The sequence below is a fragment of the Panthera onca genome, chromosome C2 (genome assembly GCF_046562875.1).
Source record: "Panthera onca isolate mPanOnc1 chromosome C2, mPanOnc1 haplotype 2, whole genome shotgun sequence".
Taxonomy (NCBI): Eukaryota; Metazoa; Chordata; class Mammalia; order Carnivora; family Felidae; genus Panthera; species Panthera onca.
The window spans coordinates 8,151,044-8,175,808 of record NC_138347.1 but is presented as its reverse complement, the minus strand read 5'-3'; the positions used below and the strand labels follow the sequence as shown (position 1 = coordinate 8,175,808).

At 45.2% G+C, this 24,765-nt stretch overlaps 1 protein-coding gene across 8 annotated transcripts in view; it reads left to right on the top strand.

Moving 5' to 3' along the window:
* The first annotated feature begins 12,809 nt into the window (after positions 1-12,809).
* Positions 12,810-24,765, top strand: part of DYRK1A (dual specificity tyrosine phosphorylation regulated kinase 1A) — a 150,377-nt gene continuing 138,421 nt past the window's right edge. For 2 of the 8 annotated variants that reach the window (XM_078452792.2, XM_078452791.2), the window contains exon 1: positions 13,587-14,545. The gene's annotated coding sequence lies outside the window, so the exon portion shown is untranslated. Of the gene's footprint in view, positions 13,101-13,585; positions 14,546-19,101; positions 21,936-24,765 lie in introns of those variants that run through there. The other 6 variants (XM_078452785.2, XM_078452793.2, XM_078452786.2 and 3 more) reach the window with 6 other exon arrangements.

The window sequence follows — 24,765 nt, the reverse complement described above, 5'->3', positions numbered from 1 at the left end:
GGACAAAAGAGAATACTGAAAGGTGGGTGAGACTTGAAAGCTTATGTATGTCTTAATAGGGGAATGAGGGGGGTGTAGCCAACTTAGGGGAAGGCAGATGACTTTAGGGAAGCAGGGGGCCCTCAGAAGACTAGATGGGATGTATGACAGTTTCTTCTAGTCTCGTGTCTCCAGTGATGAGAGTCTATCTTCCCTGCTGAAGACACTCCTGGGAGGGGATAGATGACCAAGTTCCTTTTGGAGATGTCTTCAGGCAGATGAGGGATTTCAGAGAGAGTCGGCCCTGCACCTGCTGTTCCTCAGTGCCTTCTGTTCAAAATAATCAATGTACCAAAAGTCATATGTTGGGGTGGCTTGTCCTGAAGTTCTTCATGGGAAACAGTCTTTATACAAACTCTTTCTTTTTCTGCAGTTCTCATCACCTCTCTAGCAGGCATTCCAGAGTGAATCATTAAAAGCTGGGTGTGGGCGGTGTGGGAGGGTGGGGTGGAAACTCAAAAAGACTATATGGAGAGAAATGCTTCAGACTATGGACCTGGGATTCCCCAAGACAAGGGTCATCTGCCCCCCTCCTTTCTATCCCAGAACTTGCCATATTATAGTTTTTCTGGTGCATGGCTGGTCTTCCCCACTGGTCTCTGACTCTTTCAGATTTGGAGCCCCATCCAATGTATCTTTGTATCTCCCGCATGATCAGGGTGTCTGACACAGTGCAGGTATCCAAATACATGTGGAGTCAATTCATGTGGCAACTTATAACTCGGTTTGTAAAAAATGGCGGCTGTAGGCCCGAATGTGTCATCTAAGAGAACAATGTAGGATGAAGGCTAGTTCTGGTTTGACAAGTTGAGACCTCCGGTTTGTTGTTGCTGTTGTTGTTTCCTCATTTACTTATGTTTAACCACTCACTGTCTGGATTTCCTTCTTGACAAAAACTTGTAACATACAAAGCCGTGAACGGTGCATACTTACACTCTCACTCCAGGGCAAAGGATTCCGGTCCCTTTGCAGATCCAGGGATCAGAAAATAGGCCGTACTCTAATACGATGTCATGGGTATAGACGGAACAATTAACTCCCAGCTGGCTTTGATCTATCCTGTGGGGCGCCTGGGTGGCTCAGTCGGTTGAGCGTCCGACTTCAGCTCAGGTCATGATCTCACAGTCTGTGGGTTCGAGCCCCGCGTCGGGCTCTGTGCTGACTGCTCGGAGCCTGGAGCCTGCTTCCGATTCTGTGTCTCCCTCTCTCTCTGCTCCTCCCCTGCTCATGCTCTGTCTCTCTCTGTCTCAAAAATAAATAAAAAACATTAAAAAAAAAAAGATATATCCTGGGGTTTTTCGGGCTTAAAAATGCTGCAAAGTGTTGGAACTGACATTCCTTTCATACTTTTCTCCCTTATGGAGAGATGTGTCTGCTTTTTGTCGTTGGAGCTACTGACTATCAGGGACCTCCAATCAATAGCTTGGACAAAGCTGCAGGTACAGCAAACGTCACATGGAAAATTGAAACACGTCACAGAAAGCAGACGAGAGATGGGCGCCTGGGTGGCTCAGTCGGCTACGCGCCCGACTTCAGCTCAGGTCACGACCTCAGGGTTCGTGAGTTCGAGCCCGGCGTCAGGTTCTGTGCTGACAGCTCACAGCCTGGAGCCTGCTTCTGTGTCTCTGTCTCTTTCTGCCCCTCTCCCCGCTTGTGCTGTTTCTCTCTCTCTCTCTCTCTCTCTCAAATAAATGAAGAAAGCAGATGAGAGAAAGATTAGTAAGAAGGGAGGATATGAAAGTAGTTCCTAAGAACCTAGCAAATAAAGGGGCGTCTGGGTGGCTCAGTTGGTTAAGCATCCGACTTCGGCTCAGGTCATATCTCACAGTTTGCGAGTTGGAGCCCCACGTCCGGCTGTGTGCTGACCGCTCGGAGCCTGGAGCCTGCTTTGAATTCTGGGTCTCCCTCTCTCTCTGCCCCTCCCCCACTCATGCTCTGTGTCTCAAAAATAAATTAAAAAAAAAAAAAAAAGAACCTAGCAAATAAGGAAGGAAACCAATATTTCTTGGATGTCCACCAGGTTCGTGGTATTCTGGGCTCCTTGTTACTTTTTTTTTTTTTTTTCCAGAAATGAGAAGTGGGAAGAAGCCTATTTTATGATAACCTGGGCCATTAGAACCTATAGAGACATAGAGCCTGTTTTTTCTCCTGATTACCAATAATTGATTGTAAAAAATTTGAAAAAAGGCACAGAGAAGATAAATGTCACCTGAAATTGTACTACCCAATGATAAATATTACAAAAATTTATTTTAATAGTGTACTTTAAAAAAAAGTATGCACTTTTTATTACAAAATTAAATACTACTACTTTATAACCTCCTTTATCTTTTAACAGACTGTGATCATTTTTCTCATATCATGAAATATTCTTTTATTATGTGTTCTATTTTGACATGGTATGCCACATTTCTTGTTTTTCAATTTTTTTTTTTTTTGTTGTTTTTTTTGTTTAGAGAAAGAGAGAGTGGGGAAAGAGGGGAAGAGGAGAGAGAGAGAAAGAGAGAGAGAGAGAGAGAGAGAGAGAGAATCCTAAGCAGGATCCATGCTCAGCATGGAGCATGACACAGGGCTCGATCCCACGATCCTGGTATCATGACTAGAGCCCAAATCAAGGGCTGGGCCCTCAAATGACTGAGCCTTCCAGGTGCCCCCATGATATGCCACATTTTTAAACCGAGGCTCCCCTGCTGGATGTTTAGGTTGTTTTCAATGTTTCAACTTGAGGAAATCCTTGAAGCTTGTGAAGGAGGTGTGGGGGCTTGGCCCCGGGAAATAGATGAGATAAGCAAATGTTGGAAGCCAAGGAGTTTAAACTCAGGTGGGGAAATCACAATTTTCTTGCAACATTTGAAGGCTGGCATTTTTTTTTAAAGATTTCATTTCATTTTATTTCATTTATTTATTTATTTAAATGTTTATTTTTGAGAGAGAGAGAGAGACAGAGCACGAGTGGGGGAGGAGCAGACAGAGGGAGACACAGAATCCGAAGCAGGCTCCAGGCTCTGAGCTGTCAGCACAGAGTCCAACACGGGGCTCAAACTCATGAACTGTGAGATCGTGACCTGAGCCCGAGTCAGATGCTTAACCAACTGAGCCACCCAGGCGTCCCTTAAAGATTTCATTTTTAAGTACTCTCTACATCCAAGTGGGGCTTGAACTCACAACCCTGAGATCAAGAGTCACACACGCCAGTGACTGAGCCAGCCAGGCACCCGGAAGTGTGGCATTTCTAAGAGGAGTTTGACTTGGTCTGTGCGGAGCCAACAGGGAAGACTTCGGGTGGGTGGAAACTCTGGGGAGATCAATTCCTGGTGCATAAAGACTGACTTTCCTCCCCCAAGGGCAGTCAAAAGTCTGGTTAGTTTCAGGAAGTCGTGAGTTTCCAGCTGGTGAAGATGCTTAAGCATAGGCTTAAGATCACGTCTGTGAATATAATGTTTTAACTACGTTTAGAGAGACTGGAGCATTTTAGAGTGTGGAATAAGTCACTTGTGCACCTATTTTTTTTTTGGAAGGGGAAAGCCAGTTGGGAAAGGCTTCAAAAGTGAAAATTTGAATGCAATGTGCTTATTCTATATATCAGGGCCCAATATTTGCATAATGATTGACAGTTCACAAAGATGATAAAGAATCCTCGTTTATCTTTTTATTTTTCTTGTTACTACTTTTTTATTTATAAGAATCCCCCTTTTAAAACGAGGAAAAAGATCCAGAGAGGCTAAATCGCCCAGCACCTTACAGCTGGGATGCGGTTGACCCTAGACTAGATCCCCACATTCTTCATCCCTACAACCACTTTTTTCCCAATTGCTCTGAAGATTACTAAGGTCACCAACTCTTCTAGAAAGTCCAGATTCACAGGACATTGCCTATGCCCTGCTTTCCTGCAAGAAAATGAAAATCTTTTCAATGACGAATGTGACCAGCATGTCGCCATACAGTTAACAGATAAGGTCTCCTGTGTGTTTTTTCTGGCCCATAGCAGCGACTTCACGATTAGGGTTTGGACAGGTTAAGGGCCTGGCTCTTCCCATTCTGATAGCCTACGAGCTTATGATGCCTCAGATGACTTCTGCCCAGGACAGAGCGCCCTTCCTTAGTGGTCTGAAATCATATACCTCGAATATATTGGACCCTTTCAACTCAGAACCCTGGACCCCTGGGCTTCGCCCTCCGCTCTACCTGCCTCGCTGCACCCCACGTCGCCCAGGAATTGGTTCCTGCTTTCTGCTTCCTCCTGAATTCTTGCCTTCATCCCAGTCTTTCTCGGACTAGACATTCTAGAAGGAAATGTCAAGGTCCCATTTTGGCGGCATCTTCAGGTGACCAGCTTCCTGCTGCACCCATACGACCCCTGACCCCCCCCATCCTCCCACCCCCCCTCCCCTCCACCCCTCCATCCCTCCTCTCCCCCACCTTCCCCCCCAACCCGCCTTTCTAGCCAGAGTAAATCAGAAGGTACCATGACAGTGACATCCCCACCCCCCAAGTCACACTCCTTCCGTGCTTCACTGAAGCCACTGCAGCCTTTCCTGTGGGTTGACAACCCTCCCAGTCAGGATCCCCACCAGTCTTCAGGAAGCCTGCATCCACTGTGGGAGGGAGAGGAAAGCCGGAAGCAGATGGCCACCCCCTTTCAAGCCCTGGGTGAAGAAGTGTATTCCTCTTGGTTTTAACCATTTCCTGGTTTCAGCTGCTTGCCTACTGAAGCCAGCTCCTGCTGTCTTGCAATTCTGTGGTTGTTTTATTCTCACCAGAACATTTATTTGGTAACTAGTATATGCCAAGCATGGGGGAGGGGAGGTAAAAAAAAGCCAAGTGAGTTAGGTCTCTGCTCTTGAAGAGCTTCTTTTTCTCCCGGCTGACGGAAAAGGGAGCTTTCAATAAAAACACAGGAAGGTAAAGGCTTTGGCCAGGGAACAAGGCCTTCCAGGGGGGAGAAGAGTATGCAGAAAAAGGCCAGTTATGTTCTGGGGTCTCAACTGGCCAAGAAGGACCTAGGGGTTAGATCGTGACACACTAACAAGTAGTAGAAATGTTATACCCTAGGGGCGCCTGGGTGACTCAGTAGGTTGAGTGTCTGACTTCGGCTCAGGTCATGATCTCACAGTTCATGAGTTCGAGGCCCGTGTTAGGCTCTGTGCTGACAGCTCAGAGCCTAGAGCCTGCTTCGGATTCTGTGTCTCCCACTCTCTCTGCCCCTCCCATGCTCACTCTCTCTCTCAAAAATAAATTAACGTTAAAAAAAAAAAAAGAAAGACAGAAATGTTATCCTGAAAGCTAAGAGAGCCCTTTGGGTTGTTCAAATGACACAGCATTTGAGAAAAAGTCCTTGTGGCCCTGGAAAGGAGGGTGACAGAGAAAGGAGACAGGGAAGCTAGGAGGGGGCTTTTCCTCTTTATTGTGTTTTGTTTTCCGCTTTTCAAACCACGTACTTGAATTGTTTTTATTAAAAAAATTAAACATTATCTGGGCAATGGGATTAGTGGCTCCTTTTGTCTGGTCCTCTATACTCTGTGTGTTACATATTTAAGAAGGAAATGTAATAAATAATTTTTGCTTTTAAGAGTCTGGAAGTAAATTCAGATGTGGGAATAGACAGACGTGTTTGCTTTCCTTCATAAATGGACTTTTGACTATTTGGCCCTGCCCCTGAGTTACTAACAGTGCAGGCAGGCAGCTATATAGATGTTAAAAGACTCAGCAACACAGGGGGGTCTGGGGGGCTCAGGCAGTTAAGTGTCCAAACTCAGCCCAGGTTATGGTCTCGCCTTTCCCCGAGTTCAAGTCCTGCATCAAGCTCTGTGCTGACAGCTCAGAGCCTGGAGCCTGCTTCAGATTCTGGGTCTCCCTCTCTCTCTCTGCCCCCCCCCCCCCCCCCCCCCCGGTTTGTGCTCTCTCTCTCTCTCTCTCTCATGAATAAATAAACCTTAAAGAAAAAATTAAAAAAAAAAAAAAAAAAAGAGTCAGTGACACAGAGGTCCTTCTGAAATCTCTGTCCACTGAGAATGCCCGAATTTATAGTTTCTCAAAGTGGAGATACCTGGGGTGAACTGCAGACTGTGCCCCAACACTGGTTTGAGAAACACTGCGGTGGTAGAACTAACTATTTCCATGGTAATCACGAACAGAACTGTATCTCTTACGTGGAATTTTCTTTTGCTGGCTTTGCTGACTGCAACAATCTTTCCTCTTGTGCTAGAGAAATTCCATCCATTTTAAGATCAGAAGAGAACATTTCCTGTTTCTGTACAAATCGCTGGACAGTTTCCCCTAAATTTTTACAATTGCCTAAAACGTCAGATGGGATGGAGGAAAATAGGAAGCAAATGGCTAGAGCTCACCATTCATTTAAAAAATACAAAACGAGATTGTATTTATGGTGGATCAGATACAGTGGTAGTGGATGAAAGGCTGAAAATGTAGGATCCTTGCCCTAAGAGCACGCTGGTGGTTAAGAGACAGGCATGCAAATGCAGTATAATAAAGGGACGCCACTGCCACAATCACAGACGTCTTTTGAATTGGATAGAAGCAAAATAGCAAAAATGTTGAAGACGGTAGCAGGAAATGCACATTATCAGTAGACACTGTAGGAATATTAAATGATGTCCATTACGTACCTACATTAAAAAGCCAAGAAAATAATCCCCAACTCACGAATTGTTGAGCTAGCGAAGTGTTGAAGTAAGTGACCTTTGTAGATTTCTGTGTCTTCTACCTAATTTTTAATTCCACATACTTCATTGTTTTTCAGTTTCATTAGGGCATTTTCTCCCAACCTGTTAATTTTGAGGAAGCTATTATATACCTATGAATCAATATATTAAAGTGCATTCCTTTTCAAGTCTTGCCAAAATGTTGCAAAATACTGTTTCAGGGGCGCCTGGGTGGCTCAGTCGGTTGACTGACTTCGGCTCAGGTCATGATCTCACAGCTTGCGGTTCGAGCCCCACATCGGGCTCTGTGCTGACAGCTCAGAGGCTGGAGCCTGCTTCGGATTCTGTGTCTCTCTCTCTCTCAAATATAAACAAACATTAAAAATGTTTTAACTCACGCGCTGTCTCTCTCTCTCTCAAATATAAACAAACATTAAAAAAATTTTTTTAAATACTGTTTCAAGCTATTCTCAAACAGTGCAAAATATATACTATTACATATTCTATTTAACCATTCACATTTTCTATTTAGCCTTTATCTTGATGTCACAGGAAAAGAAAACGTTAACTATAATTCGTGCGATAATACTTGGTAAACATTCTTACATGATAGGAAAGTTATGAATATTGTTCTCCTTTTCATTTTTAAAAATTTTTTTTATTTATTTTTTTAAATTTTTATTTTATTTTTTTTTAACGTTTATTCATTTTTGAGACAGAGAGAGACAGAGCATGAATGGGGGAAGGTCAGAGAGAGAGGGAGACACAGAATCTGAAACAGGCTCCAGGCTCTGAGCTGTCAGCACAGAACCCGACGAGGGGCTCGAACTCACGGACCACGAGATTCTGACCTGAGCCGAAGTCGGACGCCCAACCGACTGAGCCACCCAGGCGCCCCTTGTCCTCCTTTTTAAAGATGGCACCGTTAGATCCAAATCTTGGCATCGAACAACCTTGGAAGCAACCTCCTGATGCTAGGAGAATGGAGCACTTGGTCAAAGGTCTCATCAAGAGGAGGTAGGAGGGGGAGGGCAGAGGCTGAGGCAGGGAAAAGGTCCAGGTTAGATCCCCCGGGGGAGACAGGAATAGAGATGGCCACAGATAAATCAGAGTGATGGGCATCTAACACTAGCCTAACCATTACATATAGCTTTCCAGTTTTCTTTCCTTTGTTCCCTTTTATTTCTTTTTTTGCAGTAAAGTTTAAAAAAAATAGAAATAGAAAAATTAAAATTACAAAAATAAAATCAATAAAATCCCACCTCTCTCCCAGATGAGCATGGAATGAATATATATACAGGCAGGGAATAAATAGCCAATAGACATATAAAAGACAGAAGACCTTAAATAATCAAAGAAAGGTAAATTAAAACAAGAGAGTGGTAGAGAGTGGGAAAAGTCATTCTCACACATGACTTTTACGACTGCAAATTGGTGAAATCGCTTCTGAGGGATATTTTGGCAACAGGAATCAAAGCTTTTTAAGGATGTATGCCCTTACCTCACCCTGAGGAATAATAGCTGGACAGGCGTGTTAAATGTATTTATGCGATCTTTATGCAGCTTTACTTATTTATTTGTTTTAAATATTTATTTTGAGAGAGAAAGAGAAAAACATGTGAGAGCGGGGGAGGGGCAGAGAGAGGGAGAGAGAGAGAGAGAGAGAGAGAATCCCAAGTCCCTATGTGAGGCTTGAACTCACAAAACGTGAGATCGTGACCTGAGCTGAAACTAAGAGTCGGATGTTTAACTGACAGAGCCACCCAGGCACCTCTGTACAGCTCTAGTTGTAATAAAAAAGGGAAAACTTCCTTAAATGATAAAGGAACAGTTAAATGAATTATGGCCCACTCAACTGATAGAATACTTGCAGCTGTTGAAACAATCACCTCAATGTTACTTGATTAACAGAAAAATGTGTTCATAACAGAATTGTAAGTAAAAAAGGCATGAAATGCACCTCTATGTGTGTACGCATTCATTCCTAAGAATGTCTGGGAGGGTATATGTCAATATGAAGATACGAATAAGGTTTATCTCTGGGGACACCTACGAATAATCTGTACCTCTTTACTGTTTTCCAGTTCGTAAAACTGTTTGCAGTGACCATATATCACTTTTATTTTTTTTGGATCTCAGATGTAGAGAACTGAGTACAGCTGATCCCGTAAATGTATTTTCTCTTGTGACTTAAAAACAAATTTGAATGTTTATTTATTTTTGAGAGAGAGAGAGAGAGAGAGAGAGAGAGAGACAGAGTACAAGCAGGGGAGGGGTAGAGAGAGAGAGAGAGAGAGAGAGAGACAGAATCTGAAGCAGGTTGCAGGCTTCAAGCTGTCAGCACAGAGCCTTATGTGGGGCTTGAATCCACAAACTTTGAGATCATGACCCGAGCTGAGGTCGGGTGCTTAACTGACTGAGCCAGGCTCCCCTCTTGTGATTTTTAAAAAACAATTGTCTTGTGGCACTTGGGTGGCTCAGTTGGTTAAGCGCCCGACTTCAGCTCAGGTCACGACCTCATGGCTTGTGCTCATGTCGGGCTCTGTGCCCACAGCTCAGAGCCTGGAGCCTGCTTTGGATTCCGTGTCTCCCTCTGTCTCTGCCCCTGCCCCTGCCCCCTCACACTCTGTTTCTCTCTCCTTCAAAAATCAGTAAACATTAACAAAATTAAAAAAAATAATAATGGGAGAGCCCCTGATAATCTTTAAAAAAAAATTACCATTTTCTGGATGGCTAGGTCGGCTGAGTGTCCGACTTCGGCTCAGGTCTTGATCTCGCGGTTCGTGAGTTCGAGCCCCGCGTCGGGCTCTGTGCTGACAGCTCAGAGCCTGGAGCCTGTTTCAGATTCTGTGTCTTCCTCTCTCTCTGCCCCGTGTGCTCTGTCTCAAAAATAAATAAACATTAAAAAAAATTTAAAAAAATTTTTTCTTTCTCTAGCTTATTGTAGGAATACAGTTTATAATACACATGACATACAAAATATGTATTAATTGTATGTTTATGTTATTGGTAAGGCTTTTGGTCAACAGTAGACTCTTAAGAGTTAAATTTTGGGAGAGTCAAAAGTTCTCTGTGTCGGCTGTAATGGGAAGGGGGTGTCTGCACCCCTAACCCTGTGTTGCTCGAGGGCCAACTGTATTAACCTCTTGGTTCATGACATACTACCATTGTCAGTTTAAATAATGCCCGTCTCTTGTCTTATTTTGTTTGTTTTTCATGTTTTATACACATGAATTACTATTAAATTCAGAGCAAACAGTAAAACTTGTATAAAGGGATCAATCAAGGACCTTCATTCAGAAGTCTATAAGAAGAGCATGGGTGTCAGATCGAAGCCACACCGCTGTGCAGGGGTAAGTTGTCAATAGTCCACCTTCTCACCTGGTTTGAGGGGCAGAGATAGGAATATTTGTTAGTTTGTCCTTGGAAAGTTTGGGTTCTAATTCCTGGCAGGGCTCCATCTAGTGAACCCCTGGGCTTAGTAGGTGCACCACCAAGATTGGTCATTAACACAAGTGGAAACAAACAAAAAATCCGGGCATCTTGGCTTGGATCTGCGAATTAGTTTGCTAGGGTTGCCAAAACAAAGCACCACAAACCAGGTGGCTGGACCGAAATTTACTGCCTCACAGTTCTGGAGGCTACAACTCCAAAATTCTGGTGTCAGGAGGTTGGTTTATTCTAAAAAAATTTTTTTTAATGTTTGTTTCTGAGAGAGAGAGAGACAGAGCACGAGTGGGGGAGGAGCAGAGAGAGAGGGAGACACAGAATCCATAGCAGGCTCCAGACTCTGAGCTATGGGCACAGAGCCCGATGTGGGGCTTGAACCCATGAACTGTGAGATCATGACCTGAGCTGAAGTTGGACGCTTAACCGACTAAGCCACCCAGGCACCCCAGGAGGTTGGTTTCTTCTAAAGGCTGTGAGCAATAATCCCAACTTCTCTTTTAGTTTCTGGCAGTTATCCCTTGGCTTGTAGAAGGTGTTTTCCTTTGTCTTCCCTGTGTGTGTTTCTGTCTCTGTCCAAATTTCCCCTTTTTAAAAGGACATAAGTCATATTCGATTAGGGCTTACTCTTGATTACCTCTGGTAAAGAACCCAATCTCCAAATACTCTTGAGCCATCTTGGTGTGGAAAGAATATGGGCTTTGCAATTACACCTGGGTTTCAATGTTGGCTTTACCAGGTACTGGGGGTATGACCTTGGGAAAGTTTTTTGAATTACTCAGAACTTATTTTCTCATCTGTATAGTGGGGATGTAATGTTGCTATGAGATTGGAGCTACCCCAGAATGTACTGGGTAAATGGAGGCTATTATTATTTGTGAGTTGGGGGGGTCTTTGCTTTTAGAGGTTCACTTCTATGATTGGATATATCCGCCACTGGGTCTGCTAGGGCTAAGTCTCAGATGACAGTGATGAACCTGGTCAACACTGAACTGGCATTTCTACCAGAGTCCTTCCTGCCTGCCTGTGTTCACTTGTTTGGAGTCAGTACAACTTACATGTTCCTTTTTAGGTGAAGCCCTATATAAAACTAATTTTACAGCACTCCAACCTGGACACGATAGTTCATTGATCAATATTGTGTAAGGCTGTCAGGCTGGGGGTAGGGGTGTTGGGGAGAAGGGATATAGCCTTCTAGATATGAAGACCATCAATGTTTTCTATTATGCATGACTATTAGCTCAAGATTCTGCCTCAACCTGATCTTCCAGATTGATTTGACTGAAGACAAGGACACATTTCCCGAGACATTGCCATAAAATTTTGCAGGTTACCTAGAAGTTTAATTATGCAAGTTTCCTTCATCACCAGCAATAAAAATTTGACTCAAATCTAGTGTTACCGGTTGTAAATGCTTAAGTGTTCTGATAGAAGTGAAACTGGTGAATCAGGGTGGGGTGGGGAGCAGGGAGAAGACGAGCCAGTGGAGGAAGAAGTTGATTGTGTAAGTTGTGTAAGGAGAAGTGTGAGCTTGGGAAGAATCAAGGTAGGATCTTTCACCTCAGTAGGGACGTGCTTGGCTACTTCCTTCAAAAACAATCAAGTCGAATGTGGATTTTAATTGCATTAGTGAGTCACTTTTGAGGAGCAGCAATCCAAAAGAACTTAAAAAAATCTATTTATTTTTGCGGGGGGGGGGGGGGGCAGGGAGGGGGGAGGAGAGAGGGAGGGTAGGGGCAGAGAGAATTCCAAGCAGGCTGCGCCCTGGGAGGAAGTGGGGCTCCAACCCAAGAACCCTGAGATCATGACCTGAGCAGAACCCAAGGGTCTGATGCTTAACTGACTGAACCACCCAGGTGCCCCCCAAGTGAACTTTTGATAACATGGAGAATCAGTCTGAAGTAAGCTATTTGCCTGACTACTTTTTAGCTAATTTATTTGAGGTTTAGTCTGATTTTTTTCAGGGCCTGGCTAATTTGAGTTGTTGCCTTATACCAATGTTCTGATAAGTGTAGGAGGGAAACGTTTGTTGTAAATCATTTAAAGCAAGTATCTTTCCTTGAGTCACATAGGATAGAGACCAGTACTTAATATGGGGCCTTTCTGTACGCCAACAAGATCATATCTGTTGCTAATGTATTTGTGAACAGCTTAAAAAAACTGGAACACTATTATATGATGGGAAAATAAGCTTAGAAATCAATAAATTTGTGACTTGGTGTAAAGTAACACCTATATCATCCTTTTTAGCGTAACATTTTTAAGTGCCATTTTATTAGCATTGGTACAGAATATAATTTTTAGCCAGTGGCTGTCTACTGCTTACAATGTAGCCAGCACAGCATGGCTACTAGCATATCTAGAATTTAATGCCTGGGAAGCACACCTAGCGATATTTAGCCAGGCGGAAGGGGTATATAAAATAAAAACGCACGGAAGCCAGAATATTAATGAAGAGCGGTGGGCGAAAAGAATCGGGAAGCGGAGATGGTGCATCAAAGAGGAAAACAGGGAGTCGGGCAACCAGGATACAGTAATAGCTCAAGAGGATGAATGTTGGGGGCATTCCGATCCAGAAGGAAAGGCTGCGCCCAGAAAGGTGGGGAGGGGTTTGGAATAGGTGGGAAAGCCTGGGAGAGCGTGCACAGCCTAAAAAAGTTTTTATGATGGCTCCGTGCATAATATCTGATCGTTGGCATTGGCTGCCGCAAAAATCGAGAGGCAGGATTTAATCAAGGTGTCAGCCGCAGGGGCATCCCTGATTCGGGCGAAGCGTCCGGAATTCCTGAGATGTCTGAAACGCGGAGGCGGCCTCTTCCCCACCCCCGCCGCGGCCTCCGTGGGCATTTTCCGGCGAGCGGGGCACGCGAACCCTTCGAAGAACAGTTGAAACGCGCGGCCGTGCGCACCCGGGCCGCCCTCCCGCGGCCGGCGCGGTCCCCGGGGATGAAGGTGAGAGCCCCGGGCCCGGGCGCCAGGGGGTGGGCTTCCCGGGTCCCCGCGCGGCCGCAGAGCCCGGCCCCCTCCCCCTCGGCGCGGGCGGGGCTGCGGGCGCACGACGCGGAAGCGCGGGGTTCCGGGGGCGGCGGCGCGGAGGCCGCGCGCGCTCCCCGGGCCGCAGTCGGCGCGGGCGCGGGCGCGGGCGCGGGGCGGGGCGCGGCCAGGAGGCCGGGGAGGCGGCGGGCGCTCGCGCACAGGCCGGGCCGCCGCCTCGCCCCCCTTCGCTTCCCTTCCCTCCCTCGGCCCGGCCGTCCCCCTCCTCTCCCCTCCCCCGAGCGAATCACGCGCCCTCCTCTGACACTCGTAGCGGGCCCGAGCTCCGAATTTATCCTTCACGTGACCTGAGGGGGTTGGGTGGTTGGTTGGGGACATAGGGGGAGAGGGAAAGGAGGGAACGGAATCTGCCGTTGCCCGAGCAACAGGCCCCGCCCGCCGGCTTGGGGCCGGGGGGCGGGAGGAGGACGTCAGCACGTCAGCCGGGGTTTTGCGTTTTGATTGACAGTTGCTATAGCGACCGGGTCGGTCCGTCGCCATTTTGTTGGTTGGTTTTTTTTTAAACCCTTTCGCTTCCCGCCCGAATAATAATAAAAAGCCCCATTGGAGTGAGGCGGGGGTGGCGGCGGCAAGAGCGGCGGGGGGATTCGGGGAGACTGCTGCCGTCGCTGCTGCTGATCGCGGCCCAGGTCGGGCTCTGGGAGCGGACACCTCGAGCGGGGGGTGCGGGCGCCGCCGCCGCCGCCGCCGCCGCTTCTGCTGCTGCTGTTCCTGCTGCTGCTGTTGGTGCCGCTGCCGCCGCCGGCGAGCGGGCGGGACCGGTGTGAGTGTGAGAGTGTGTGTGAGTGAGCGTGTGCGAGGGCGAGTGTGCGTGCGTGTGTGTGTGTGAGTGTGTGTGTGTGTGTGTCTGTCTGTGCGGGGACTCGGGGGCGGGCGGTTCGGGCTCTCCTGGCGGAGGAGCCGCCGCCGCCGCCGCCGCCGCCGCTCGGGCCCCGGCGCTTCTCGCTGCGCAGGTTTGGAGCGCGCGCCATTTTGTGAGATTTACAAAATCCTCCTCGGGAAGAAGCCGCCGGGAGCGGCCGCGACTCGGCGCCCGGCCTCGCCGCCGCCGCCCTCCGCGCCGCGCCGGGCCGCGCGGCCCCGCCGCCGGGAGTCGGGGTCCGGGGACTGCGGTATTTGCCGGGGAGGGGGCTGTCGCCTCCCCGGCCCCGGGCGCCGCTGGAACCGCGGAGCCGGAGAGAGACTGAGAAGGCTGCGGCTCGGCCGCGGAGCCGGGAGCGCCGGGGCGGAGAGAAGCGGCCGGGGCGGCGCTGGCTGCGGAGGCCGCGGCGGGAGCGCAGCGGCGGGAGCCCGAGGCTGAGACTCACCGGAGGGAGCGGCGCGAGCGCCCCGCCATCGTCCCGGTGAGTGTCCGGCCCGGCCGCGGCCCCGCCCGGCCCGGCGCCCGGCTCCCCCCGCGGCCTGCAGCCGGGCCCGCGCCGAGGCCGGCCGGGCGGAGGGAGGGACCTGCCATTTTAGGAGGAGGCGCCGCGGCCCGGGGCCGGCCGCCGGGGGAGGGAGCCCGACAGGCCCGGTCCCGGAGGAGAGGCGGGTGCGAGCGGAGGGAAAGTTGCGGAGGGTGGGAGCAGGGGCCACGGCCTCCCGGGAGCCGGGGCCTGGGGGCCGGAGAAAGCGCCAGACCTTCACTGGTCGCCCGAGCGGAGGGGAGGAGGTTGTCTTCCTCCTCCTCCTCCTCCTCCTCCTCCTCTTCCTCCTCATCCTCTTCCCCCAGCTCCTCCCTCGTCCCTCCTCTCGGTCCCCACCAGTGTGGGATCCGCCGGGGTTCTCCGCAAGGACAATGCACGGGTTAAGAAAATGGGGCTGGCTGCTGGGCGAGGCGCCGGGGAAGGTCGGGAGCCGGGTCCCTCAGCGGCCCTTGGGGTGTGTGCCGGAGCGAGGGCACTCGGCGTGCTCCGAAGTTGTGCAGTGAGTGCAAGTGATCCCGGCCACTCGAGGTGGAGTAATGACCTGTTTAGCAGCCGGAGGAGTTGGTGGCTGAGAATGCGTAAATTATAATTGATACCTGGCTATTGCAACAAAACTTCACAAGTCTATTTACAGGCACAAACCCGCTCTCGTTTGGATCCACCAAAGCTGCCGAATTTCTTAACACCTCTCGAAAGGCCCCTCCCTAGTCTGAAATAGTTAAAAATGGCAAAATTAGTGAGCGATTCCGACTAATGGGCTCTGCTTTTCGTCCAGCACTAGATTATATGGTCCTCGTAATCTAGGTGCAGGACTTGAATGCCAACACCGTTTGGTTTTTGAATTCCGCCCAAGTTGTTAGAAAATACACCGTATGGCATTGTTTTCACACGCATTTTTTAAAGATTAGGACGAAGGGTACCAGGCAGTATTGTCGGGGTTTTACATGTATGAACTTGCTTTTCCTACCGGTAGGAACTGTTAACCCATTTCACAGATGAGGAAACTGAGCTGTGACTCATCCAAGGTCATACAGCTGGGACTCCAGGAGCCAGGAGTCTGTAGCCAGCCTGGGCTCATAATCACTAGGTTATAACCGATTATTATAAACACTGGCAAATTTTGGAGCGATCTGTGAATAATGACTCAGGGTTCTAACCCAGAGATTGTGCCCCTGACAGTGTTGAGCATGGAATTAACTTTGTCTTTGCGGAAGTGGAAAGATTGAAAGGAGACCCTCATAAAGAAACTTGTCAGATCTTCCCTCCACCCTCCCCACCTCCCCCCCCCCCCCCAAAAAAAAACAACTATGTAGGCAGTTCTTGAATGGAAGGAATTAAATATTTTTTGGTGCGTTTTGTTCTTCACACTTAATTTTAACTGTAGGCATCACTTAAGTATTGATGAGTCATGAGAAAGTTTTGTGTAAAGTTATTTTTAGGAATTTTTAAATCTTTGAATAGATTTCCTGTATGACCTCTTGTACCTTACATACACAAAATGTTTAAGAATGGATATATTTAGTTTGATTTGGGGGAGTTCTAATAATTCAGTGGAATTACCTTTAGGTTTTGTTTTCCTAAATTTGTCATGTCTTGATTGTTTAGTTACCTTGAGAGAAATAATTATCTTCAGACAGACTATAAATGTGAGACTAGAAGATAGTTTCAAAGAAACAGCAGTTAAGAGAAAAGTTTACTCGGTTACAGTTAAGATTTTTAATATACACATGACTTACACTTAAAGTACCCCAGTGCTTTTGGAAGATTTGTCTTGAAATAGCCCCGGTGCTTGTGTTGGCTGTCCAAATTCGTTTACACTTCCAACCTTATCAGAAAGTTAAGGACTCCTGTTAACATGTGTACCAAGTTCTGTTGTAAAACAGTATAAAAAGTTCATAAGAGGCATAAGCTCAGAAAGTCATTATTCTAGGGTCACCTCTGTGTAAGGTAGCAGGCACACTTTAAAATCTAAAGATGATTATGACTTGAAGGAATAGACTTGAATGAATGGATGGTCATTATTGGTAGGGGATGGGAAGTGGACCAAATGAGCTGGTGGGATCTTTGTTATAAGGAATTTGGGTATAAGATTCTTAAACATGTTTTAAAGACATTTTGGTGGGACTTATTAGAAACTTAAGAGATACACAGAATTACTGTGTGTTGGGATTCAAAAATTAACCCATTAGTCCAGTCTTTTAGGGGAACTGATGTTCAAAATAAATGAAAATACTCCATTTTAATGCAGTGTCTTGTTTGGGAATGTGTATAGTTAAAAAAAAAAAAAAAGATCCTTGGTTAGTATATTTTTACCTCCTAGAATATTGTCAGATGACTGTCCGGTGGGTTTCAGTTTATGGAGAGTTATTGTGTTGATGACTTAAAGATGGGGGGGGGGGGCGGTTAGGGAACTGGTATTTAAAGAATTTACATACATAGGTTTTTATAGTGCTGTGAATATTTATCTGCCAAAGCAAAGTCAAAGACAGCTTACAACAGAAGTTACAGAAGGACCGTTGGCTTGCATTTTGTTTTGAAACTAATATGCAAAAAACGAATATGCCAATTTGTATCGAATTTTGGGTACTACTTGAAAACATTTTTTTTTTTTTTAAATAACAGCTTCGCTACTTAGATTACTAGGGATGTTTTTACATGTGTGTTTATGGTTGGTAAGTATCTAGTTTGGGGAAGAAAATTTGGATAGAAGTAACTTTATTATGAGTGCAAAGGGAATTGCTTAGTAAAAGTAAGTTTAATAGGAGTCTTCATTTTTGACTTTCTTTGTATTTGTGATAAAGGTGTCAATCTTTTTGCTTCAGAATTAGCTTCTCTCTCACTTCAAAGAACTTTCACATTTCCTATGCCCACGCCCCCAAGCAATTTCTCTCATTGCCCCAAGAAAAAAAATGAAACATTTAAACCCAACAAAATGCAGAAACTTCCAGGAAGAGTCTTTATAAAGAACTTAGCACTTACACAGAATTTTATTGCTCTTACAATTTTGTTGTATTCCTTATCAGTAATTCCAGCTATGAGCTAAGAATCTCTACTTTCTGTTGAGTGTTTTGGTAGGTATACCTGTTTTCTATTTACAAGTAAAAATACTACTTGAAGTTATCAAACACGGTCACCTGAAACTTGGTGCTGAGACAGTTGGCCTTGTCAGGGTATTGTGGGACTTGAGTATACACGGTGATTATGCCTTTAAAAAAATTTTTTTTGAACATTTATTTATTTTTGGGAGACAGAGACAAAACGTGAGTGGGTCGGGGGGCAACAGAGAGAGAGGGAGACACAGAATCTGAAGCAGGCTCCAGGCTCTGAGCTGTCAGCCCAGAGATGGACACAGGGCTCAAACTCATGAACTTTGAGATCGTGACCTGAGCTGAAGTCAGATGCCTAACTGAATGAGCCATCCAGGTACCCCTGTGCCTTTTAAAAGACTTCTTACCGTGTATTATTTTCACCGCTGGTCAGTGTTTTGATGGCTAGAGAAATTGTGGTAATTCCTAACCACAGCTTCTACAGTTTTTGAGTAGACATTTGGGGAGGCTAAAGTTTTTGTTTAATTACTTGGAAAAGAATCATCAAATTATTTCAGGTTATCTAAAACTTCTCAGTTGCCCCTAAATGAATAAATTTTTTGAAATCTTGCCTGCAGCGTTAAGCTGTAGCTGTAAAGTTTATCGTTGGTTATGTGAAAATGAAATGTTGGCTTCACAGGACAAAATAATTAATCAAAGATTCGTATTAGGTGATTAAAGACAAGTTGTGTTCCTTAGTGGCTACAGGCAGCCTGAGTTTCATTTTTTAGTGTATGGAAACAACATGGTTTGGAAGTATTGCATTATATAGGCCAGCTAAACATTTTTCAGAAGTTAAGCTTTTGCTTTGAAATCCTTTCAGAATTGTATAACGAGTTAAAATTTTCTTTTGGAGATAATAACTTACAGTACGTTGAATGTCTAAAGTGATGTGGGTCCTGGTGGGCATACTTTGTGCTAATGTAGAACCACTTTTGGGATTTTTGACAGTTGATTTTTTCTACCAGAGCTACGCACCTCTGTTCTAGAAGGGGATTTTTGTTTTATTTTATTTTGTTTTATTTTACTTTATTTTATTTTTACTTTATTAAAAAAAAATCTTTTTTAATTTTTTTTTTCTTTTTAACTTTTATTCAGGTTGTGAGAGACAGGGACAGAGCAGGAACAGGGGAGGGGCAGAGAGAGAGACACACACACACACAGAATCCAAAGCAGGCCCCAGGCTCAGAGCTGTCAGCTCAGAGCCCGACGCAGGGCTCAAACTCACGAATGGTGAGATCATGACCTGAGCCTATGACCTGAGCTGAAGGCAGATGCTTAACTGACTGAGCCACCCAGGTGTCCCTTAAAAAATCTTTATAAATGTTTATTCGCTTTTTGAGAAAGAGAGACATACAGAGCTTAAGTGGGGGTGGGGGGGGTGGGGGGGTGGGGAGCAGACAGAGAGGGAGACACAGAACCTGAAGCAGCCTCCAGGTGCTGAGCTGTCGGCACAGAGCCCAGTGCTGGGCTTGAACCCCCAAACTGAGATTAAGACCTGAGCTGAAGCGGATGCTTAACTGAGCCACCCAGGTGCCCCTAGAAGGAGATTTTGAAAAATTTATAGTACCATTAAAGTTTTGACAAGGTACTTACCTTTTGCTTGAGGGACATATGCTCATATGTAATAGTGCATGATAGCTTAAAATGTATTTTTACTTTAGAATTGTTATGAATTTTCTCTTCCCATAATTAAAATGCTTGTGTAAATCAGTGGGGAGGAGCTTAGGGATCTGGTTTAACATGGAACAAATCTGGTTTTCAACATCCCTTTTATTTTACATAACATCCCTGTTCATTAAGTAACCCTGTAATTTTTCTAAGTATATCAAATTTCCAATGACAAGAGTTGATTTTTCTTTTTTAAGTTTTATGGATATTTGTGGTTAGGGTTTGCATCTGACACCCGTCCAAAATGTGCATAATGTCTAGTTATAGATGGCCATTGGGACAGCGTGGTCCTGTGGACAGAGTACAGGCCTGTGAGATGGTGCTGGGCAGAGGCTCCAGAGTCAGGCAGATCCGGAATCTCTGCAGGTCCTGCCACTCACTGGCCGTGTGATTTTGCTAAGCATTGGTTTCTTCCTCTGTAACACGGGGTTTGTGATACTTCCCATAGGGCTCTTGTGAAGGTTGGGGCAACACATGCACATTTCTTAGTAGCTTTCTCCTCTCTCTTCTCCCTCTTTTTCCTCCTCCATTCATACTCCTGGTTATGGTCCCAGGATAAACGCTACTTCTTCAGAGAGGCTTTCCCCCAAACCCCAGTCTAGGTAGGGTTCTTTGGCTGTGCGTTCTTATAGGACTCTGCTTTTTTTTTTTTTTTTTTTTAATAGCTCTTATTGCAGATAGATGTACGATTATTCGTATATATTCACAGTTCTACTCATATAATGTCTGTCTCTTCTCTCCATTAGATGGTAACATCCACCTGGACAGGAATAGGTCTTCGATCACCCTTCCAGTACAGCAGAGGTAGATAGACGTATATGTGTATAGAGGATGGAATGAGGAGCCTATCTGCCGAGTCCTGTCCTAGTACCACTCCATGATTGTGCAGTCTTGGGCAGAGTAGCTTCTCTGGGCTTGAGTGTTTTATATGCCAGACGTGCACAGCACCAGCCGCCCTGTCCAGGAGTTTGAGACTGTGGAATGAGATACTGTAACGAGGTGCTTTGCAAAAGTGTAAAATGCCATTTAAACATAAGTTGGTACAGTAGCAATAATTTCAGTGGTGGGGTTACCCAAGAATTTATAATTAGAGTTTCAGCTTTACTGAATTAGTTAAGAAGTTATTAATATTTGTTATACACTTCAACTTTCTATATGCATTAATTAGAATACAAGATTGGGCCTTTGTTCTGATTAAATACAGTAGCTTAAACAAGAAGTTTATTTGTCTCTCCTGGAAGTAATTTTAAGGCTAATGTGGTGGCTCCATGGTAGAGGGGACCTTGGTTCCTTCCCTGTGCTTAGGGAAACCCCACTTTCTGTATGGTAGAAGACCGTTCCCCACCATATCCACCATCTAGGAACAGATGTGGCGAAAGCACATCTCCTTTTAAAGACAAACCTGGAAGTTGCATACGTGACTTTTGTTCACATCTGTTGGTCCAAACTTGGTCAGGTGGCTAGCTGCAAAGGAGGCTGGGATATGTGGTCTCTGGCAGGGTAGCTGGTTGGTTGAAAATCTGTTTCTACTGAAGAAGAGAAGGGGGGGGATTATGAGGCATTTCCTGTCAAACCTTGAAATGTTTTGGAAGAAACATACAGAAATAAACCTTGAAAAGACAACTTACTGCACTAATTAATAAGACTTGTTTTCCATATTTGGTCATCAATCTTTTGAACTGTGGTGTGCACATTTAAATAGATCACTATTTAGTATCTGCGATATACGCATATATGGTCAGATTAGAAAACATGTAGCTAAACTTTTAGTAGTGAAGGAATTTTGGCACGTTATGTTACTGACACTGTTTTCTAATAGAAACGTGGTTCTTGATTGCTGTGACTATATTTTATGTAACCAGTATTTGGAGTCTCAGCTTTTGAGTTTTATTTTCATAGTTTCCTAGTATGTATTCTTAAGGTATGTTTTCATACTCATACTCTCAGCAGACAATTCTGGAATAACACCTGTGTCTTGTCAGGTTTTCAGTAAATGTTTGAGCCCCTGAAGTTGTCAGGATGATAGCAGTGATGTTTAGAAATAAGTTTACTACCCAAGTATGTTCCTCTTAAGTTTCTGTGGGTTTGAACAAAGAGAGTCTAGGATTCCTTTGAACTAGAGAGTGTTATTATTTGATCTAGTGGAGACCCGAGAAACTGACGGTTCTCAAACAGGCTTCTGGAGAACTTCTCAGAGTTGTGAGAGTTCCCAAGCTCAGATACTTCTCTTTCTATAGGTTTGGGATGATGCTCTGGAATCAACTTTCTCTTTCTTTCTTTCTTTCTTTCTTTCTTTCTTTCTTTCTTTTTTTCTTTCTTTCTTTCTTTCTTTCTTTCGAATTTATTCTTAGAGTGAGTGTGCACGGGAGGGGCAGAGAGAGAGAGAGGGAGAGAGAATCCTAAACAGGTTCCGCACTGTCAGCGTGGAGCCAGGTGCGGGGCTCGATCCCACGAACCGAACCGTGAGATCATGACCTGAGCCAAAATCGAGCCAAAATCAAGATTCAGAAGCTTAATGGACGGAGGCACCCAGGCGCCCCAGGAGTCTACTTTCTTAATTAGGACTCCAGGTAATCCTGTTACAGTAGAAACATTTTGAGAAACACTCATAGAGTTCATCTTCTTCATTTTGGGGAAGGAAATGGATGTAAAGAAGCTAAATGACTAACCACTGCCCCAGAATAGGCTGGTCTCCAGGGCTGGTGTATGTTTTCCCGACTCCTGGTTCTTTGTTCTTCATACAAACGCAAGAGAGGACGAAATACCAACTGCATTGAGATTTTATAGGGATATGGGTCATTCTCAAATAGTTTTTTTTATGTGTGAGCTCACTGGTAGTGAATGGTTGGATCACTTAATTGTCCTTTTAACAAATAGAGGTAGTCAGATGAATATTTAAAGGTGGGAAGTTGAGGTTTTGAATAAGGTGTTGTTACTCTCAGTGCTGTAGTGGACAGGGTCGTGGACGGGCAGCGTGAGGGGAGATGGTAGGTAGGTGCCTGCCAGGCACGAGGAGAAGGAACCAAGTAGGTCTTGTCCCCGTTCTTACTTTCTTTTTCAAAATCTGCAGTTCTCACTGTCAAATTCATTCTTTTAGATGAAGCGAAGAGCTGGATTCCCTAATTTAAGATGGAAATATTGCCAGAGGAATGTGCTTTATCTGTATATCAAGTTAACACTTTATTCTTATGAATTAGCTGGCTGTCATTTTAAAAATTGGAGATGAGCACCTGTACTAACGAGAGAGCTTTGTGGGAAGGGTGGGGGGAAGAACAGGGCACATGTGCCCTTGCCGGAGGAGAATGAAGGGCATGTTTTTGAAAAGTGTCAGCTTGTGGTAAGTCCTGGAAAGGTTGATGGAGGCTTTTCTGGTGGCCAGAGGTTGGTGGTATTAGACTGACTGCTGGCCTCCTATCACTAGGAGTGTTGGTAATGAAACTGTGGATAATTTTGAGGAAGACCCACTTGATTGCTTGATGGGGAGTAGAAGGCTTTTTTTAAAATTAGTGTTCATCATTCCTTTTGAGCGGTCTTATACCATGTCAAACATATAGGAATCGTTCTGATGACCTAGGGAATTTTAGTTCCTAAAGATCACCAAGTAATAATGTCCTCATGATATAAAAAAAAAAAGAAAAAAAAGAAAAAAAAAGTTCAAGGCCTATAGAATGGCGCCTTATCACCCTCCCACCCCCACCTCATGCTCCGTAGGTCATAGTTGTTGTTTTCCTACCAGAAATGTCCTGTGCATGTAGGTGCAACTGTATATATATATACATTAAACATTTATTATATGTGTGTGTTACAAAGCTGTATGTTCAGTGTGATCCTGTTATTTTTTAAAATTTAGTGTTTTTTAAGGAAATTCTACCTCCAGTGTGGGACTTGAACTCACGAATCCCAAGATCAAGAGTTGTGTACCCCACCGACTGAGCCAGCCAGGCACCCTTGATCCTATTTATTTTTTAAAGTGCACAGACATTGTGATTGTGTGTGTGTGTGTGTGTGTGTGTAGTGTCTGTGCAGTTAAGAGCGAATGGGATCGTGCCAGACACGCAGATTTGCATCTTAAGTGTCTTGATCTCTTTGGGCCGTATTTCCCTATCGGCCATATGATATTTGCTTGTTGTTTTTAAATGGTTAGGGAGTATTCCGTGTTATGGATGTACCCCAATTTACTCAATCTCTGTTAAAGAACATTTGAATTGTTCTTGTATTTTTGTTTTAAAGTGTTCCAGTATACATCCTTGTGCATATAACTGTGTTCTCTAGAACACTAGCCCTAGATTACATATTTCAAAGGGAAATTACCGGTTCACCAAGTATATGCACATTTGAATATGTCTTGCGAAAGTGTCTTCTCAAAAGTAGCACCAATTTCTACTTCACGAGCTGGGTCTGAGAGTTCAGTTTTCCAGATCTCACCAATACTGGTGTCGTCAGAATTTTAAATCTTTGTCAGTTTAGTAGGTGAGTAATGATGTTCAGTTGTTTGGATTTGCATTTCTTTAATTATGAGTGAGTTTGAACATCTTAAGTTGTACTCGGAGTTTTGTACTTTAAAAAACGAAATATTTATTCTGTCAGATACATAATTAAAAATATTTTCTGATTTTCCTGCATTTCTTTGTTCTGTTGAGTGAAAAATGGATGTTTCGATAACCTGTAGATGCTTGTAATTGTAAACGCTTTGATAAGTCATGCAAGGGGATTCTTGTTCCTCATCATCTGAGTAAACTTTTGACCGGCCTCTGTATGAGGCATGCGCATCGTGCTGGTAGGAGCTCTGACTACAGAGGTGGGTGAGATTTGGTTACCTGTGCTGTTAGTGTTGACGTAGCTGTTGGGTGCAGGCACCGTCATCATAGTAGAGACCACGGCTGCTGACAGGGAGAGGAGTTGACATGTGAAGGACTAGAAGAATGTAGAGAAGTAAGGATTCTGGGGGTTTGAGTGAGCCTTGAGGAGGAGGGACTGAGTCTTGGTTGAACCTGGGGCATTGGCAGTCTGCTGGGGGCTGTCCTGTGGGTGACCTGTGGTAGCAGGGGAAGTGAGGGGTGACTCTGGAGAATGACAGATTCGTGAGCCCCGAGTATCAGTGTGTGTGTGTGTGTGTGTGTGTGTGTGTGTGTGTGTGAGAGAGAGAGAGAGAGAGAGAGAGATCCTGGAGGAGGGATAGGGACGGTTGCACTGAGAAATGACAGTGATGGGTCTTACAGATTGTGAGGCATTTGATTTGGGGCAACTGAAGGAGGTTCCACAGGGCAGTGATGACGGGTCTGGGTTGGGGAGATGACAGTGAGAGAAGCAGGGCCTGCCTGGAAGGTAGCTCGTTCTAGGTGTGTAGGCTTGGAGGAATACGAAGAGGTGAAAGGTACAAGTCAGATGGGAGAGCCAAGT